The 8721-nt window shown below is 41.2% G+C and overlaps 1 pseudogene; it reads left to right on the top strand.

Annotated features, from left to right (window-relative positions):
* The window catches only part of LOC103600019, a 64603-nt pseudogene extending 63640 nt beyond the window's left edge, over positions 1 to 963 (top strand).
* Positions 964 to 8721: the final 7758 nt, after the last annotated feature.

The following is an 8721-nucleotide window of genomic DNA, read 5'->3' as shown; positions in this document are numbered from 1 at the left end:
TGAAATAGATTTTGTCATGAATGTATGTTTTAGTATTGCATTAAACTTGAAATAAATCAAAATCCAAAAAAAAAAAAAAAAACTTCTGCTTTTGAAAGACATTGTTAATAAAATGAAAAGATAAGCCACACTTCCTGATTTCAAAACTTACTACAAGGCTACAGTAATCAAAACAGTGTGGTATTGGCATAGAGACAGACATATAGAACTTGGAAGATGAGCATCCCCTCATGGCAGGAGAGAGATGGAGATGTTTCCCAGTTCCATTGGGGTCAGCCCTTCATAATTCCTGCTGTCAGAAAAAGTTCATTGCACCTGAGAAATTTGTTCCCAATGTTGCATTTTGCGTTGAAAATGTAAAGGAGACTGGAGATGCATTTGACAAGCTCTTCTGTTCAGAACAGTGGGCTTACATCTTGCATGTGTTGAATACAGCATCAAATAAGGAACTTGAAATTTCCAAACTGCTTCATAGAAGAAGAGTACAGAGAAAAGTTTGGGCCATTTGGAGAGTTTAATGAGTGTTCCCTTGTTCCAGTATAAAACTACCATTAGAATCTATAACTCCATTCTTTGTCCAGAGACTGGAAGGAAAAAAAGAAAGTCATAGGAAAACCGGCTCTTGGGAAAGCTTATCAAATCAGACATAGAAAGAGACTTCAGGCAGTTAATAGTATCCTATCTATTGTTTTTGTTATTTCAAGAATTGCCTGGGCTCACCTTGATTGTAAATTGGCCATGCTGGACTGGCAGTAGACTGATCATTGGAGATTAATGAGCAGAACCTGCTCATCATTTGGCCTATTTAGGAGAGATTTCTTCAGTCATCCTAACAATGCCTAAAGCAGATTTCTACGTTTGGAAGAAACTGGACTTTCCATTCAGAACTCATCTCTGTTTCTTATCCTGTTATATTTTCATGTCATGGAAGCCACGCCTAGGATGGCCAGCACCAGGTGCTGAGCATGAATGCAGTGGGAAAGCACTTTGAACTGATGAGGAGAGACTCTTGGACTAGTGTAAAAGAACTCGCAAAGCAGTTCCTCTCCAAGTCCATTCTGAAGGTAGAGCCTTGGGTGTTCTTCCCAGCAGGTAAAGCAGTCTGCTATGGACAGATGGTTCCCTCTGCTGAACCACACATCATGAAAGAGTTATACGATCATCATTACAAGCTGTTGCCTTCTATGAATTAGCAGTTTTTCACACTGACCTTTAGAATTCTGAGATTAATGTACTTGGTCTAATGTTATATTAATTTATATTTATTAGCTCTAAATTTGTAAAACCAACTATTTTGAACATCCATGTTAATGGAGAAGAAAACACATTTTGAGTGTATTTGGATCTTTAAAGTCAGACTTTCAGCTATTGAATGGTTTACATAAATATAAGCCAAGACCAAATCAATAAATATTTTGAGATTCTGTGCCTTTCAGGTTTAAGTGGTAAACAATAAGATTTCCTCCAAACAGCCAAAACAAGAAACAATGTTATCTCCCTTTAAAAGCAAATACCATCTATACTAAGGATTTGCATTATTATCATATTGTTAAAATAAGGAATAATGATTTTTCTGGGTGATGCTCATTAATGAAGAATGAAGCTAAAGACAACTGATAACACACACACACACACACACACACACACACACACACACAAAGACAGACATATAGATCAATGAAATAGAATGGCAAGCCTAGAAATAAACCCTGGCATGTGTGATCGAATGATTACCAACAAGGGTGTTAAGACCACTCAATGGGGAAAAGACATAAATGATGCTGGGCAAACTGGATATCCACATGCAAAAGAATGAAGTTGGACCTTTACATAGCACCGCATACAAAAATTAACTCAGAATGAATCAAAGACCTGAATGTAAGAGCTAAAACTGTAAACACTCTTAGAAAACATAGGGGAAAAGCTTATGGACATTGGATTTGGCAATGATTTCTTGTATATAATACCAAAAGCACAGTCGACAAAAGAAAAAAATAGATAAATTGGACTTTGTTAAAATTTAAAACGTGTGTCAAAGGACAGTATCAGCAGAATAAAGAGTCAACCCACAAAAATCAGAGAAGACATTTTCAAATCATATATATGATAAAAGATTACTATCCAGAACATCAAACAGCATTTGTCCTTTTGTGTCTGATTTATTTCATGTAGCATAATGTTTTCAAGATTCAGCCATATTGTAGCATGTGTCAGAATTTCATTCCTTTTCAAGGCTGAGTAACATTCCACTGTATGTAAATTACCATAGCAGCTTCTTGATGGATCGACATTCTCGGTCAAGTTTGTGATCAGGGAAGCTAGAACAGCGAGACTATAAACTCCTTGAGGATGGTGATGGTGCTTACCTTGTTCACTGTATGACTCCTGTGCCCAGCACTGGCATAGGGTAGGTGCCCAGTACATTGGGAGAGAGACAACGTAGTGCTCTTTGATTTGTAGACTTTCTAGGAATTCCCACTTCAATATTGGTGCATTCTTCCATGTTTCCTGCAAGTGGAGGCCACAGAAGGTGAGGGTCCCCCTGAAGGCATTTGACACCATCTTGGAAAGACATACTGGATGAGCCTGATGGACTCCAATTTACTTTCATTCAGTCTCCATTCTAAGCAAGATGAGGCTGGGAGAGATAGACGATGAAGACAAAAGGAACACCAGGGATAGGATGAGAAGGAAAAGTGGACGACCAGACCCTTTTTTTTTTGGCAGGTGTCTATGAAATGCACATGGGACTGGATTTTGAAGAATGTTTCCTGCTCATCATCTGTTCATTAGGGGTGGCTGCGTTCTTTCCTCATCTCCCTCTTTCTCTCTCTCTTGCTCTGAGTTTAGTCTTCCTTCTTCCCTTCTTTTCAGGGATTCAGGTGAGAAAGTGTAACTGTGGCTACCCATGTCAGAGCCGAAGAGAACAGGATCAGTACACACTTTGGAGACACCATTTCAGACCTGGGCAAACACAGATGCCTAGCCAGGCCTGGGTTCCTTCCTGCCAGGAGTGCTGGGGACTGAACCAGTGTGCAGCGGCCTCCCCAAGTCATGTTTACACTGTCACGCTGTGCAAATTGGAGAGTATGTTTCCAGGAACATCTGGGAGGACCAGCTGGACACGTGTTTCCCTTCTCACTAATTTAGGCTCCTAATTAATCGTGCAAGACCCAAACCAAATAAGCAGGAACTGGGACTGAAAATAATCATTAGGCCCCCCAAACATACACACATTTTAATGAGAACTTGGCCCAGGTGATTGGGCTTCACTTGGCTCAGCACCATGGGTCTAAAGAAGCATACAGATATCTGTCCTGTGCTGGGCATCACAGACACTAATGGACAGGGGGACCTGGGACTGACTTCCTAATAATGCATAAAAAATGTGTGTCCCCCAGGTGAAGTGTGTTGTAGACCTTAGAGTCTGATGGTCTGAGTTCAAACCCTCCCTATACTACTAGCTGCTGGTCATCTCTCAGACTCAGTTTTCTCAGCTGTAAAGTAGAAATATAATGTTATATCTTACAAGATTATTGTGAGAATTAAATGAGGTAATTTATTTAAGGTGCTTAGCTCTGTACCCAGCACACTGTAAATTCGATAAATGGTAACCATTATTGTCACTGATGCTACTGATTATTATTCTTATTAATAATCTTCTCCGATTATTATTATTATTAGTCACATAAAAAAAGAAAATAGAAGAAATGTCAGGAAGGAATGGGGACTGTATTAATAAAACCCCAAACATATTTCCGTGACTCAGCTCATGGAAATAAAAATCCATTCCTTGCTCTTCCTTGTCATTAGTCTTGGTTCATAAGAGCCCAGCTGAGTGCGTAATTGTGGTCATCTGACTCACAACACATCTTGCTTTTTTGAATCCAATAGCATCCTGGGTTCATGTCCCTCTTTGAGCTTAACGGTACCAGAAAAAGAGGTATCGATGCGTCCACGTGGGCAAGGGGCATCCTGGTCAGAGAGAAGCAGAGCGTTGGGTGGTTGGGAGCTCCACCATGCCGGAGGAGTAGAGTCTGGAAAATGCCAGATTTTACAGCCTGATCGCATGCTGAGGACAAGGCTTCCTGCTTCGAGGAAAAACAGAGTTAAAAAGATTTATTGAAAGTATTCCAAGGGCGTCTTGAACATCAAACAGCTGTGAAAGGGGCTGGCGGTTGAAGTAGGTTTTAACATCTGAAAGCCACGGCTTGCCCTCTTCTGATGCATATGGTTTACAGGAAAATATGTTTGGGGGTTTATGGATTCTGTCCCCCTTCCCTTTATCCCCCCAAAGAAGACCTTTGAAAATGGGATTAGCAATGTGTGTTTGGAACAAAATATGGGTAAAGGCATGTCTGATTATGTCATTCTGCCTGTTAGAAACTGCCCCTGAGATAAAACACTAGCTCCCTGCCCCCGGCCGAGGCTCTGGGAAATTGGCCCCTGTTTGCCCCGGCGGCTGCTCTTCCCATCCCACTCCTTTCCCAACCCCTCTCTGCCTTCACCCAACTCCTGCCTGTTCCTGGAAAACTGCATACTCCTCCTGACTCCTGACCAATGCTCTTTTCTTCTGCACCTGCCCAGGCCTGGCCTAAGGCTCCTCATCCCTCAGGTTTCAGTGTTAATACCATTTCCTGCAGGACGTCATTCTTGAACCTACGTTTGGTTGGTTTCCTCTCCTTCGGCATTTCCAGAAAATGTTCTGCTCTAAGATTGGCTTAAGCAGCTTGACGCTTATGTCCAACCTTAACCCAATCCCCGTAGCCAGGGTAAGAAAATGTTGATTGTAAAGGTCATAAGTTTTACTCCTAGATACAGAACATCTAGTTTCTTTAGAACAACATGTATTTCCTAGTGGAAGGGGAAAGTAGGAAGTATGTTAGAGAGGCAGCCAATTTGCAACAGTCACTTGATCAGAATATATTGATGTGGGAAGCTCCTCTTGGTATGATGAATGGGGAAAATATACTAGTGGAAGGGGAAAGTAGGAAGTATGTTAGAGAGGCAGCCAATTTGCAACAGTGACTTGATCAGAATATATTGATGTGGGAAGCTCCTCTTGGTATGATGAATGGGGAAAATATACTTAGCTACAGCATTGGTGGCAAAATGCACACAACGGGGAACTATAAGTTGGCTTCTGCCTGGAGCAGTGTTTGTTTCCTGGAGGAGTTTATTTGGTTGGTAGTTTGCCATTTCTCCCTGCCAGCACTTGGGCAGGTACATGGTTGGGCTGAGGATAGATGCTTGCAGGTGACTGGAGTGCACTAGGTTGGAAGAGCTGGACTCCAGAGCTAAGACCTGGTGCTTTGCTCTGCTACTCCTGCGGCCAGTTCCCATAGTCCCTCTGGCAGGTGTGGAAGCATGAATCTCTCCCATTACATTTCCTTGTAATCTGGACATTAATCTAAGCTCAGCAAGTGTAATATTAAGCCACCCAATGGACCTATAACAGGTCTTCTTGTCGTCACAGGTTACATGCACAATCCAATGTAAGAGCTTGTTTACTTATATGCAATACACAGGTTTTGCTTGGTTCAATGTACTGTGTTACAACAACCTAGCAATTTGCATGTTCTTCCTGATTATCTGGTAATTAAACACAGTAAGTACAAACATACTGTAATTATCGTGTAACCAACCATCTGGACGAAGAGAAGGAAATAACTATGTATTTACGCTATAGCTGTATGATAATTATGACGTAATGGGATGATCAGCCATGAAGGAGAAGGATTTGCAAGAGTCATGATCATGCTTTAACATATTTCTAGCATTAATTCTCACGTTAATTTTCTAGAAACAGCCAGAGATGTAAGGCAGCTTGGCTGATGAATCCCATCCGGATAGAGGCATTGAAGGCATAGTTAAAGACCAACCAATAGGGAACTGACGTCTGAGCAGGAAGTAAATGTGCTCACTCATTTGTTCGTATCCGTTTACACTTCATTGGACAACACTAAGCATTTGTTTATTTGAACTGTTCTCCCATTTGCATTGGAGTCATCACTGCCTGTCAGTAAATGGTAATGTGTTTGAGTTTGGTTAGCAAGTTTTGTTTTACAGATCTTAGATTCTTGGTGGATGAAATAGAATGTTTGACCGCAGAAAAAAGTTTTACTGTAATGGCATTTGTACTGTTGTAAAATTGTTTGTAAAATGCACTTACCCTTTTGGATAGAACCTCAAATAATATCTTAATCAGAGAATGTGCTAAACGTTAAGACTTAATGTACTGTAACTCTGATGCACATATATTAGGGAAAGAAAAAGGAAATAGTTTATGGTTTATAGGAGAGTGGCCAATAGCAGCAAAAAATACCTATAAATGCAATAATAACTCAGTAGGGTATAGCATGTGAGCTCTTAGATTAAGATGTTACCAGCACAAGGTGATCATTTCACATACCACTAACAAGGAAAAAAAAATGTCATTAAATAAATAACATGCCATGTTTTATTAGCATTAGAATTTTAAAATTAAATGTATTGAAACAGCTTATGTACATGTTTTTAGACATGGATTTTAATAATATATTCCCCTTGTGCAAACATAAAGGAGAAATAAATTGATCAGGTTTTCCTAAAACATCTTTGTATTGAGTCCATCTTTTTCTAATTGCTTTTTGACTCCGAGTTTTCGATGTCTGTGCTCTTCATATGGTATTGCCCCCTGTGCACACTGGTGACTCAGCATTTCCCAAAAGGGTGCTCGGCTATTGTCTCTGGCATTTTTTTCCCAGGCGACTAAATCCATCCCTCAAATTATACAGCATTATTTGTAGCTTAATCATTTGTGATGGTTTTAAAATGGTATTCACTATTTTCATTAAATAAGATTTTGAAAGTTTTCCCTTTGCAAATATTTATATAAATATGACATGAATATTTATATGAGTAAAAGGAATCTAGTAGAACAAAGTAGTCATTTTGGGGGTCACAATTAGTCAAGTTAACATTCCTTCGATATGAGTCAGGAAACAGAATCTTCATTAAAGTGGATTATAAGTTAACAAAGTATTACGAAATATATGGGATTTGCATTTTAAGTATTTTCTATTAATCTTCATAATTTTTCTTAGTATCATTCTTTTAGAACTTGTTTATAGCTTATTATTGGTCCCAATAACTGAATAACTATATTTCTGTTAAATTTTTGTAGAGACAAAAATCCTTACCGAGGCTAGCTAAGCTTCTCTGCATCACCCTGAATGAGTGAGATTTGGCTTTCCTTCCCTTCTCTCCATGTAAACTGGGCAAGAGTATCCCAAAGTCTTCCCAGAAATATATTAGGATAAATTAGTGAAAATGAAGGATGAAGATCACATGTACCTATAAAGTCAGGACTTTTCGGTTAAAAGTTTGAAATTAACTAAAGAAAGATTAATAACAGCAACCCGCCCCCCCCCACATTTATTTATTTATTTTTCCTTTTTGTCTTTTTTACTGACCGATAACGGGATCGCAACCCTCGGTGTCGCGCCCGTACCGGGGACTGGCAACGGGATCGCAACCCTCGGTGTCGCGCCCGTACCGGGGACTGGCAACGGGATCGCAACCCTCGGTGTCGCGCCCGTACCGGGGACTGGCAACGGGATCGCAACCCTCGGTGTCGCGCCCGTACCGGGGACTGGCAACGGGATCGCAACCCTCGGTGTCGCGCCCGTACCGGGGACTGGCAACGGGATCGCAACCCTCGGTGTCGCGCCCGTACCGGGGACTGGCAACGGGATCGCAACCCTCGGTGTCGCGCCCGTACCGGGGACTGGCAACGGGATCGCAACCCTCGGTGTCGCGCCCGTACCGGGGACTGGCAACGGGATCGCAACCCTCGGTGTTGCGCCCGCACCGCGCTCAGCCAGTGAGCGGGAACCGGTCTCCACATGGGGTCCGAACCCTCGGCGGGAGCGCCGCCGCGCTCCCAAGCGGCGCACTCTCCAGTGCGCCACCGGGCCGGCCCGCCCCCCCACATTTATTGAAACAATAGGACATAGTGGAAATGTGTTGGTTGCTTTCAAGACATCTGTCCCTTGCCTCCTACTCCCACCAAAAGTGCCTGATTGTCCTTTGGGGAATGCTTCTTTCTTCCATCTCCAATCAGATGGTGTGGGAGGAATAGACCCCACCCCCTGCTTCAAGGGAGAGTCCTGATTGGTTCAGTATGTCTTATCTCCTTGTCCACAGTGATTGTTTTAGAGATGGGCACATGGTCTAGTTTGGGCCAATGAGAGTAAATCCCAGGACTTGTGCAAGGCCAACTGTAAGAGATTCTCTCTTGCTCTGGATGGCGTGGGTTATGGTGTGAGGTCTACAACTGCTGCAGTCATTTTGCTACCACCAATAAAAAAAATCTTAGAGCTACAAAGGAATCTGTGGTCCCTGAGAATTCTATATCACAAAAGGCAAAAGGGAGAGAGAGACTGAGTCTTTGGCCTTATTATTTCAGCCAACAAATCTGCCCTATTTAAAGACAGAATTATCTCTGGACTTTTCAGTGACATGAATGACATTCAGTAACATCTTTATTATATAAGGTCACTTGAGATAAGCTTTCTTTCACTTATAGCAAAACATAAAACAAAACCAAAAACTTTAGTCTCTTTATTTTTTAAAAATTTTGTTTACTTCTATATTTAAGATTTTTTACTTAAAAAAATTTAAATTTACATGTATCTATATATGTGTAATTATATATAATATATTGCTTTATTTATTTAC

Source organism: Galeopterus variegatus, unplaced genomic scaffold (genome assembly GCF_000696425.1).
Source record: "Galeopterus variegatus unplaced genomic scaffold, G_variegatus-3.0.2 Scaffold3186, whole genome shotgun sequence".
In the NCBI taxonomy this organism is placed as follows: domain Eukaryota; kingdom Metazoa; phylum Chordata; class Mammalia; order Dermoptera; family Cynocephalidae; genus Galeopterus; species Galeopterus variegatus.
This window is presented reverse-complemented; position numbering and strand designations above follow the sequence as displayed.